We start from the raw sequence: 12,332 nt of genomic DNA on the forward strand, positions 1-12,332 counted from the left end.
ACAGAGGGACGGGTTCTTGGTCGGCCGGTAGTCCAGGGTTAAGATGAGCATCAACAGCAAAGAGTCATGGTAATAGGTGTGAGGGCTGAACTAACACACGGTAACACACTAATTAAAAGTTAAGGTGAAGAAGTTAGTTTCAAGTTTGAATATAAAGGTCTCAGTGGAGTTAGATTGTCTGGCGTTAGCGGGGAAGGAAGTCACATGGTGGAGGGGGGGGGGGGGGCTTTGCGTTGAACCGACTGCTTTTTCGCTCCGGGAATGGAGGGTTTAATGAGGTCAGGGAGATATAAAGGCTCAGTCCATTTACACTTTAATAAGTCATCAGAAGCACCAGAGGTCTGGCCTTGACACGGGTCGACGGAAATCTGATCCAATTCGTCCGTTTCCGTTGAGGTCCGAGCCGCAACATTTTTTAAAGGCGATGTGTAGACGGTTCGACCACGTTGTGCTTCTTCCAGAGATCCGACACTGGATGAAGCAAAACCGCAAATCAAGACTCCTGCATCGGAAGGGAATATTTATGCTACGTGGCTAAAGATATAGACCAGGATCAGATGTAACACAAAGAATCTTCTTGACAGATAAAAAAAGAAAATAAATACTCAAAGGTTGCTTAACTTAACTTAACCTGATAAAGTAAATGATACGTGATTATTGCCTATGCTGCCAGCATGATATTGCTAGCGTGTAACGCATGCTGGCTAACAATCTAAATTTTCCGGTGGAGATCACTGGTAATTCTGGCTCGGCAGTAAACCGGCTGCTCTTCTGTTCTGTCGGCTGTTGACTGATGGCATTCATAACATAGCTAAGATAGGCGTGTCACCGATTCACAATCTATGAAGCTGGAGATGCACAGATTACAAAAACACACACACACACACACACACACATCGCCAACTTCGACTCTCGTGCGGCGTACCTGGACCAAAGAGATACGACTTCGACATCAGTTCCCAAATGCAGGTACTGGATTCTAATCTAAAAGTGAAATAAGATAAATATGTCATGTTGCTCCTGGCTACTCATGAATAACTGTTTTACACACTCTTCTTTTTTTAACGTGTTCACCGTAGGACCTGAGTGAACAGAAAAGGCTCTGTTTAATATATATATATATATTTTACTTACTCAAACAATCTTCAGTTTTACATATTTGCTTAAGGCCTTGTAAAAGCTAACACTGCCTAAAACCTTTCTTCCTTTGTCGCTAATTGTTAGCGCAGCCCTGACTAATGTTTTTAAAGCTCCATTTGCAGTGGCAAAAGTATTCTTTTATACTTATATAGTTGGAGATATGAAGACCTGGCGTCAAAAATCAACATCCTCAGGCTCGAATAGTTTGTCGTCTCATTACACGGGGGCCGGAAAATTTCCTGATTCCTATTCAATTCTTATGGAATTGATGAATTCGGGCCTAAAGTTTCAAGCCTCATCCAAGGTCTCTATAGACACGGAAGATCACGCTGGAGGGATCATATGAGCGTATCAGCGCGCAAATGCAGGTCACAAAGTGTAAGTCAGAGCGACTGAGGCTGATGGGAATGTCAGCAGGTTTCGAAGCGAATCGAACACACTTATTAAATGTTCTGCATGATTTCGCTAACACGCCGTCAAATTTGAAACTTTCCGTCCCCGTGGCTGTAATAGGAACACACTTGGCTGATTTGTTTGACACAAATGCAACTCTGTGACCCGGTTCAGCAAGCCCGACGGTATTGAACCTTTATGGACCAAATAGAGGGCGTGTTTCAGATCGTTAGGCGTCTGATTGGTCCGTCTTCGTTTCTGAGCCGTTTTCTGAATTCAAGCGTCGGGACGCGAGTGGGGCGTAAAAAAAAAAAGAAATTCAAGATTTCCACAAAAGAAAAGAGGAAAAAGATGCCTTTCCCCCACAACGTCTTACCTGCGGCGTTACCTGTCACTGAGGCGGCGCCGCGCTGACGGAAAAGAGAGACTCATCGCTGTTATCAAGAGAAGATCAGAAGTGAAAGGAAGTAGGCTCCCGGCAGAAAAAGAAGAGCACCAGTCAATTATATTATTGATGGCTCTGCCCTGCCCTTAGATCTCAGATATGAGCTCTGCTGGCATGTTAACATTAATCGGCAGCCCATTAGTCTAATGATGTGGTCACATGATCTCCGAGCAGCTGGTACAAAGCTGGCGTTCGTGGTGAGGCTTGCCGTTAGAGGAGGCGGGGCGAGCTCTTTTAGCATTTAAATTAACGTACACTTTAAAACCGGGGGGCATTGCATGTGTGCAGTGTCTCCGCCTTCAACCACTGGGTTGCAATGGGGGGCCTCCTAAAGCCTGTCCTCATGTAACTCACCCCCCCCCCACCACCTGGAGGCTGTTTAAGGGCTTTAATGTCGTCCCGTCAGCCTCTCCCTCCTTGCACATACTGTACATGCTGAAAGCACGTAACACATGCCTGCAGTCCAGACTGGATGACCCTGAATGTCTCGTTCTTCTGTCAAACAAACCGTTGGGGGACGACTGCATGCAGCTTGAGTGTCGGGACTCGGGACGCACCTGTTTAGTCTCAGAGACCGTTGCAGGAAAGGCTCCTAATCTAAACACAACCCTCCGCCCGGTGTAAGCGGAGCAAATCCAACCTGCACCGCCGCTGCTTGGTCTCCCATGGCTTCGTATAATCTCCCGTTTTATCCGTGCCTACGATGCTAACGCCTCCCTTGAATGCAGACTAACATAGTTCTCAGTAGCCCTGCTCCGCCGCTGGGCTTAATGGTGCTCAGCAGAGCTTATCCAGTCTTCTCCTGTAGGACTAGTGTGGAATGAATGCCCTGACCTTTACACCCCAAGGTATCGGTTAACCCGTTCAGCCACGTCCTGTTGTTGACCCAGGTGTCGGTTGCATCATGGTGAATAAACCCGAACCTACAAGCCATGATTTGCGGTAAAAGTAGCTGCAACTAGCATCAAATCGAATAAGGCCCCGTGGGTTGCGGGGTCAAATTAACGCAATCTGTAAAAGTTGTTTGTTTGTTTGTTCGTTTTTTTGCGTGAGCCAGGCAGGCGAGAGAATGGGCTCAGTGCACGTAAACCCGATCAACCCCTCTGACATTTCCGTGTGAATACATGGCGTGGGTGTGTTTCTGTGCTCGAAGCTTGACTCCTGCTCGTCCCCGCTTATGTACGATGCCGACCTTTGCACGTATGTCTTTGACGCGTGATGAGGCACCTGCGTTCCATAATGGCTGTTCGGTATCTGGTCCGACAGGATCGTCCCGCTTCGGTTCATCCTCATCGTCATTCTTTAAGGCAAGGTCTGACACTTCCTGCTAGCTGAAATTTAGTTGCTCAAACAGTTTTTTTTAAAAAAAAACAGCCACCACCCGGGCCTGTAGCCTTCACGCAGCCTACCCCATCATTACACAGATTCCCACCAACCAAAGCCGAGGTGAACACAAACGTAGAGACGGCGCTGACAAGCTGCCGACAGGTCTTCCTGCCTTTTTTTTTGTCGCCCCCTCCCTCCCTCTCTCTCTTTTAAAACCTTCACCACATGAGAATTTATTTCCTTTTTGTCTCTGGGGACTTATGGCTGCACGCACAATTAAAACGTGCTTCAACTCTGGCACGCTTTTTGGGGGGGGGGGGGGGGGGGTTCTCTTTATGAACCATCACGCTTCTCTTTAATTATTAATGATGGAGCACATCCAGTGGGTTCAGGCGTGGACTTGCTTCTGTGGCGTTTGACTGGTGGAGCCTGTCTGAAGCACAACCTCCTCCTTCCAGCCCTGAATCCATACTTTAACTCAAGATTTCAAGTCACATCAAGACGGCACCAAGACCAAATTGTTTTCCAGAACATGCACAACCTGGTCACAGCTTTCCTCAGGTTCTATAAGCGATTACACACTGGCTGCAAACTCTATGGAAAAACACCACTCCTGTGGATGCACACAACCAGGTGCATTGCCTCAGGACTTCGTCTGCATATTCCCCGTCTTTGTGTGTGGAGCATCTTTTCAATAAAGACACAGAGAAGGCAAGGTAAAGATGAGATGACTGAGTCACTGTTGTCTTTTATTCCCCAGGGATTTTTAAATCATCGCTCTATTCATCCGCTGCTTCTTTTACTTTCCCCCCCCACTTTTTATTCTTTCTTTTCACCAGCTTGCATTTATGAGTGAAAAGAAAACAAATTCAATGGTCAGAACGGAAGATGTGTGTTATTCTGATAATTACATTTTACTAATACATAGAGCTGCTAAAATGAAGGCAAATAAATCAACTCTTTTTAATTTCTGTATGAAGTGAAACATTCTGATAAGATGCTGCTGTATTTTTCTATTGAGTATTATACCTTAAGTGTCCTTTTAATAAGTGAGAACAGTTAGATTAGATCTCATTTGGTTAAGCCATAAATAATTACACCATCAATCATTACATAGTGCTTAAATAAATAAAATTAAAAAATATATTTTTTAATCCAAAACCAATTAAATTATCGATCATCTGCCAAAAATATCTACCACGCGTCTCCGTCCTAGGAACAATGAGGAGTGTGTGTGTGCAGCGGCGGTTTTGTGCACGTGTATGTAAAATGCATTTGTAATCCTAGTCAGATGGACAGTTGCTTAATTTGGACCCCCCCCCTCCTCACACCACCTGATTCTAAACGTCTCCTTAACCAATAGTCACAAAATGTTTGAGGATATGGCGGCGCCGCCGTCCTGTGAAACCACACCCGACTGCGTTTTAACGAAGGTCATGGCGTTTCCGTTGACATGTGGGCGGCCGCTCTTTGTTGCATGTGTCTGATGTGTGTGGGTTTGTTGCTAATCAGAACCAGGACCACACAGGCATTTGGGTGGAAGCCGGTGGTCGCCGGTGCCCCAACCAGACCCTCTGCCAAGAAAATCAGCGTCCAGCCCGTTAGCTCCACGATCGGAGGCCCCTCCTCCTTTACCACCTTCTCATCTTTCATCGATTCTGCTGCATGCAGTCAGGAAAGGTTTCATATTATAGTTTGAGGGGGTTCAGTTATGGACCAGGGGCTCGTATGGGCCTCACCAGACCTTGTAGGCTTCATTACACCCTTGGGTGGGAGGCGTGGGGGCGGGGGGTGGGCGTGGGGGCTGTTTGTGTGTGTCTGTGGTTGCTTTGCAGTATGTGTTTTATTGCTTATTATAGAGGTGACGGAGACGTGGAGATGAATGGAAAGGCTGGCAGGGAGTTGAGGAAGGTGACATGGAGTACGATGTGTGTGTGTGTGTGTGTGTGCAGGTTTGTGCACATGTGGTTCTTCAAAACATCTGTATCAACATTCAGATACAGAACGGTACCAGTCCAGATAGAGGACTCGGTCTCGCCAGTTTTCCATCTGAATCACAGCTCGCCCGGATTCAGCTGAGCCGCTCTTGGTGTCGTCTTGTCGGGGGAGGCAAGTGTTCATGTACCTGGACGTGCCTCAAGGGCGCAATAGCAAGAAAAGTCCATGTTTTCCTTCTCAGCAGTGGTTTTTTTCATGCCTGAGAACCTGTCCAGACTCACTGCCCTAATAATCAGGCTCCCGGACCTCCGCGTGCAGCCGGTCCCGAAGCCACAGCTCTCTCCAATGTCCACAGGCTCAGGGTTTTTATAGACCCTGAGCCAAAAACACAGACCTCCCTCAGTAACGAAACCAGACGAGCTGAGACCTCGGGCTCGCTCTCCCTCCGGCACAAACGTCCCAATTAGCTTGGGCCTTACTGTTTCGCCTGGTAAACGTTTGGTGTATTTATTTATCCGATTCTAATCGTGCCTTTTCATCACTCAGTGCAACGCAGAAAACGTAGAATCTAAACATGGATCTTTTCCCCCGTCCTGACTGCTGTCTTTTTTTGGGAAGTTTCCTTGTTGCTCTACCTCTAATCCGGGAGAAGGAGACCCACAGGTTGTTGGCATGGCAACAGCACATGTGTGGGGGCAGCAGAAAGATGACGAGAGGGAAATGAAAGAAAGTGCAGAGTAGAAGGATTTCCCAGATTGTTGGCACAGTTCGACAAAGTTATCTGTGCAGTCACTGTGTGTGTGTGTGGTGCACACAGACACACACGTCCCTTCTGTGCCATCCCATCTAATTATGCAACATGCAAATGGAGAAAATAAAGGGGTTATATAAAATCATACTGCTGGTCACAGTCATGCAGGCTGTATTGTTATCTGTTGTCCATGAATAAATAAACCTTTTCAAACAACCTTTCAATTTGAAATAAAAAATAATTATTTAGTTGAACTTTATAAATTATAAAATAAATTAATTGAATTTGACAAGAGGAAATGGAAATGGATTTATTGAAGCTCTTTAATAAGAGGATTCAATCAGGCTGCGCCCTTATAATAATGAGCTAGCGATGTGAATAACGTGTGTATGATTCAAACACCCTTTAAATTTGGTCGCTATTCACAATTCTCGTATTGCAAATGTGCAAAGAATTCCAAAATTCCCATACTTAGCATCCCTTGGACCCTCCCCATATGGGGATTCACTCCACAGGAACATAACTCGCATGAGCAGTCATGCATACTTTTCAGGTTAAGAAACTCTCTGACCTTAAAACTGCTTACATCAACATTTTGTCCTGCATCTGTTACTGCCTTGGCTCCTTTTTTCCTTTAATCGCTGACTGCTAAAGAGGCCGATAGAACGTTGTGACAGTTTGCAAACAGACAGAGACGGTAGCTGTCGACATATAGAAACAGTCCTTATTAAAGAGCCACAACTTTCTATACCCCAAAGCAATCTGGTCATCTAATAATAATGGAATCTTTCTTCATCCTTGAGATGTGTTACGACACTTCCAATAGCTGTGAGGAAATGAACAAGTGTGGGGAAGTGGGCATCTCTGGGAAAACAATCGGGAAAGCACACAAGCATACAGTGTCCAACACTTCCACACAGAGCGCCACTTCTCTTAAGGTGGACTGGTCAGGAAATGCAAGGAGCGGAGAGAAACAGCTGACTGGAGCATTTGTTGGGAAATCTGCTTTGCTAGCAAAGGATGGAAAAAAACGTATCTGCATGCTGGGAAATAGAGGAAAAACACCAGGCCCATCGCCGTCTGCATGGAATTTGATATATCTGCAAAAGAAGCATATAAGTCTTCTGAGGCGTCGGGCCCGGCTGCGTTCGCTGACCCACCTTTAGGAGAGAGGGAAAAAAACTTGTCTTCCATTGGAGGAAAAGAGAATTAGTGAAAAAAAGAGAAGTGAGCTGGATTTGTTTTCCAAATGCAGTCACATTCTTGGCAGCTCCTTCGCTTGGCCCTGCCAATGTGGGGTCAGGGTGAGAAGAGGAGGGCCGAGAGGTAGAGAGAAAGAGCAGATTGTTTGTCGTTTCCTCCCTTCTTGCCCACTGTGCAATAGATTAAAATGTAATATGCAAACATTATTATTAGACGTACTTTAGTCTTTGACTTTGACTCACTTCCACCTGTAAGAAGACACTTGTGAGCTCATCGCCGTCCAAGAACTAAAGTATACATCGATTTTAGTCCGCCGCCGACAAAACGCACCAATTGATGTTCAGCATCAAGAGTTACAAACACCCTTTTTCCACGACCTTTAGCCCAGTTTCTCCATATGCGAGCTTTTACAAAATAACCCACTGCCGTAAATGCATATTAACTTCTAGTCATCTGCATGAAGTTATAGTCCTACAAAAAAAAAAGGTGCACTCTAGAGCAGTATCTGCTGAATCTGTTACGCATTACCTACGTCACATGCATGCTGTATGGTAATGCATTGGCAACTTCTAACTTCTTGCCATTGTCTTAACAGAGGGACTTTCTGCAGAGTAGGCAACATCATATCCAGTGCCAAAACCTTCAAATGAAATAATCGTGCAGTGCAACAGAAAGTAAATGGTTTCAATCATTTTTTTTTCTCTCTCCCCTAAGAAATGTATCAAGAATGTGCATTTCTGGCCTCTCAATTTGAGAAATGATCTTCTGTTCTTCTTCATACCACCGTGAATCGACTTTAAACCGAACCTAGAATGTCATCTTGGTCTTTTGAGGATTTTTTTTCCCCCCACCTGTTTTTCATTCTCAAGGATAAACGCTTGGCCTACCATAATAACAACAACAAAGTTTAACTTAGAATGAATGTTATAATGATTTGCAACTTTTTGCATTTTTCCAGAAAGGATTTGCCAAAGAAAACCAAATCAAGACGACACGAAAAAGACCTTTTGCAAAAACAAAATGTCCATTTTGTTTATTTATATGAGCCTGCCGTGATGCCACTTTGTTACCATGTCTGCTGTAATGGGGTAATTCAACTTTGTAAGGCTGGGTTGGGGGGGGGGGGGGGGGGGGGAGGAGGCCGGCAGCTTCGTTGATGCAGCCATGCAGACGTCATTGGTAAATTTACATCTTCCGCTGCTCATCGTTACCAGGCGCCGAGGCAGCTCTGATGAGCAGTTGCACCACCGGTACCTCTTACTTTGAGGAAGGGGCAAAGCCCTGAGCGTCCAGTTGCATTAGTGTTGTTCATTTCCGTCCATCTTTGTGGTCCTTTTGCATCTTTATATAGTCAATTCATTGATTTTTTTTTTCTCCCCAACGGGAACTATCAGCAATCACTGGAGGGGGGTTCTTACCCCGTATTCATAGTCGCCATGTTGATGCAGAGTGAGTCATTTTGGCAAGATGTTTTCCAGAGAACATAAATAACAGCGATATCTCCGCGCTTTCAGCCTTCCAAGACCTTAGGCGACAAGGGAAGAAAACGAGCGACGGTGACAGAAAAGGTTGCGATAGCAAGAGAAACGGCAAAAGGAACGGAATCAGTATTGGCTTAGCATGTCCGATTGGTTTCTTATCTGGTGCAGACATATAATCACGATATGTGCACACCCAAACACACTGTTCATGCAAACAGTATTAAAAAGCTCCAGAGGCCGGGTAGGACACAGTGTTCCCATTGCCAGCAAAGGCAACACTGAGGGATTTACTGTGTGTACTATATACAAGCTTATAGATACGCAGTGCAATGAGGGCTCTTTGGAGAAATGTGGCGTAATGAACTTTCCCCTCAAGAGCACCAAACAAAATAACATGTCTGGATTGAAATAGATCGGCATCTAAGTTGGCGAGAGATGAGATTGATGCCGGCAGGAAGGCTCAGTGTCAAAGTTCAAACGGTTTGAAACCAGATTTACGCCTGGGTATTTTTACCAGGTTACCGCTTTGAGGTTTGCATGTTGTCACTCCTGATGGATGGATGGATGGATGCAGTTTACGCTTCTGTCCAATCCCTGACGAGCATGATGACCCAAAGCAACCCTCGTGCGCGTGACAATAAATTGAACATGACATTTTCCACATGGTTACTCTGCAGCGGTGCAGATAACATTTCTTCACTTTGCACAGACCTATTAGCACCTATTAATAATCCCTTTGCTGTAATTAGCTGGGCAGCGTGGCAAGCAGAGACGAAGCATGACACATGATCTCATTACCTTGACTACTTGTGACCCTTGGATACTAATCCCCCCCCCCCCCCACTACCTCCATTTCTTCTATGATCAGAGTCCTTGCACCACATCAACAACCCGGCTCTGTTCTATTACTTAACCACTAATTGCTTGAGCCACCCTCGGGAGTCGGGAGCGCTGACCCCGTGTCTGCTGTCATGGTGGGAATTCTAGCAGTTCTCCTCTTCAGTTTGAGCTAAAAATGTGCTCGCCACAGTTGAAAATGCATTCGGCTCCCTGTCCTTTGGAAGGGAAGAGAGTCAATGTGATCCCCTGTATCGTCGCAGGCCCTCTGAAATAAGAGCGTTTGTTACCTTCTGAAGTTTACAGATGAACATTGCTGAAGGGGTTTGACATGAGCACCTCCTGCTAATCAGGGGAATTAGAATCTATTTAATGGCGCCTCTCAAGCATTAAGGCAGACGTGTTTGGAGCACTCAAGCGATGGACTTCACGGTCAAAATGTAAATGCTGTCATTGGATAGTCCCCTTTTCACTTCTCGACATTTGTTGGAAGCAGGGAAAGCTTTAATTAATATTAACATTAACCTCGGCTCTGTTCCCTTAAGTGTCCCAGGAAGCCATATCAGTGTGTGAACATGCACAGAACAAAAAAACAAACAAACTGGAATTCGTTCACCTAAATGGGAACCTAGATCCTAAATTTGCCTTTTGTCACTCACCATTATGTGTCTGCGATCTCTGATAAGTGGGGTTATTTTTGCTTTCATTCTAAATGGAACCTAAATGAAGACTTTATTTGACCTTTCATCAACTTTACCTCAAGCCACCCTCCACAGGCCGCTGCACGTTTCTCTTTTCCCTCTGGCTCTCGTCTTCTTATCTCCTCTCACCGTCTATCCTCAGCCCACTTCTTCTATGTGCACAACCCAGACTGCTTGACAGTGTGTTTTCATTCCTCGTCCTTGTGTATATATATATATTCTGGGTGGGAAGGCGAAGGAGTACTTAGATGGATATGGGATAGAGAGCCCTATGGCGTGCAGAGAACGGGACTGATTACAGCTATTTATTAGACTACTTTCACTCTTTTTTTTACCTCAATGATGTGGTATGTGCTTAGACTGTTTTTTTTTTCCGTTGCCACAACTTAACTCATGAAGAGACCCAACCAGCGCTAGCTAGTTCACACCAGAGCGTACAAAAGCTGCACGATGACCCAGCGGGGGTCGAAATAACAAGCTATGCTAATGAGCTCCGACTGAAAAGAAGAAGCTAGTAAGCTAAGCTTGCTAAGATCCACTTTACAAGCCAAACGTAAATTTTACAGCTCCTCAGGTCCTCTAAATGCTTTCGAGAAATAATACCCAACCATCATCCTGTCAGACGCTACAATCACACCTACAGTTTGTAGCGTAGCACAGGAGCTAATGGCACGTCTCCTCCGATTGCAGGCCCTCAGAGGTCGGTAAACCTCCAGCGGGAAACGGCCCATGCAGAGGCGTTTAAGAAAATGCGCTCATGAGCTGTTTCAGCATCTTTTAAAAATGGGAAAATGTGCACAGCAGCTGCTGTTTCACTTCTGTTTAAAAAGATTTTACGCAAAAAGCACAGAGATAAATAGTTGTATGGCCACGGCGATGATTTATATTGTTAGATTTGACTTCTCGTCTCAAGCTGTCCAAAGTTCTGCTCTTCTTAAACTCAGAGAAACATTTCAGCGCTGGGAGTTGCAACACTTCTCGGTGTGATATAAGCCAGCGTGCTTTTACGCTTGCAGATTCATTAACTGCAGCGACACCGAATGTGCTTCCATGAATCACAAATTCAACCCGATTTAAACAGGTAGCAAGTCACTGCCTCTATTAATTAATGAATGTTTTTCAATTAACCTTTTTTTTTTTTCTGAGACGCGTGTTGTTTCTCTGATGCACCAACAGCAGGGGAGGCAGCTATGGATTTTGACAAAGCTAATTACCTACTGTTTGTGGCCGATGCCAATTAGATTCAGAGTGATTGCACCAAAAAAGGGAAAATAAATCAGTAGTTTTTGTACATTTAAGGGTAAGGAAGTCCGAGATTTAGTGATAATTAAATGTTCCACAGTTCTAATCTCACTTGATTTGTCATTCAATTATATTTATTGTAAGGCTTCAATTAATCAATTCAATTAACTCATTGCTTAGATTATTATTATTATTATTATTATTATTATTATTATAGTTATTAAATTAAACTTTTGTGGTTTTTTAATGCCAATGAAATGTCTTAAATCCTTTTATTGAATCCCAGAACCAGAATCCCAGAACAAGAATTTCTTTAAATCAATTTGTCAAATTTGAACAGATAATGTTGTTGCTGCAGGACTTCCATCAAGCTATCAGCCTTCAGGTGACTTTGCATACGCATACAAACGCTCATAAATGCAGTATCCTGTGCATTTATTACCTTTTATTTTCCAAATAAAGTCGTCTCCAGATTGTGTCCACGACTGTGAAGGCCCGCTGTTGGGCTGCAGCCACAAGTCTGGCAACCGTAGCCCCCCCCCCCCGTTCCTGCCTCACAGACATGGACTGCCAACTCAGAGACTTTCAAGACCTTCTTTGTGATTTTATGGAGTGTTTCAGAACATCAGGGGAAAATGAGATATACACACAAATCTATTACGCTATGATGTAACTTAATCTGGGGGGGAGGGGCTCTTCTGGTAGAAGGGCCTGCAATGAGAGGGAGGCAACTATGGAGATGCTTTTTTGTGTAGCAGTTGTGAAACTGAACATTAAAGCATGTAGGACTTGACTTTGGGTTAAGATTTGCAAATGTATATATTTCATAGATTGCTTTTTTTTGTATTTCTATCAATCTATACAAACAAAATGTA

Source organism: Brachionichthys hirsutus, chromosome 21, assembly GCF_040956055.1.
Source record: "Brachionichthys hirsutus isolate HB-005 chromosome 21, CSIRO-AGI_Bhir_v1, whole genome shotgun sequence".
In the NCBI taxonomy this organism is placed as follows: domain Eukaryota; kingdom Metazoa; phylum Chordata; class Actinopteri; order Lophiiformes; family Brachionichthyidae; genus Brachionichthys; species Brachionichthys hirsutus.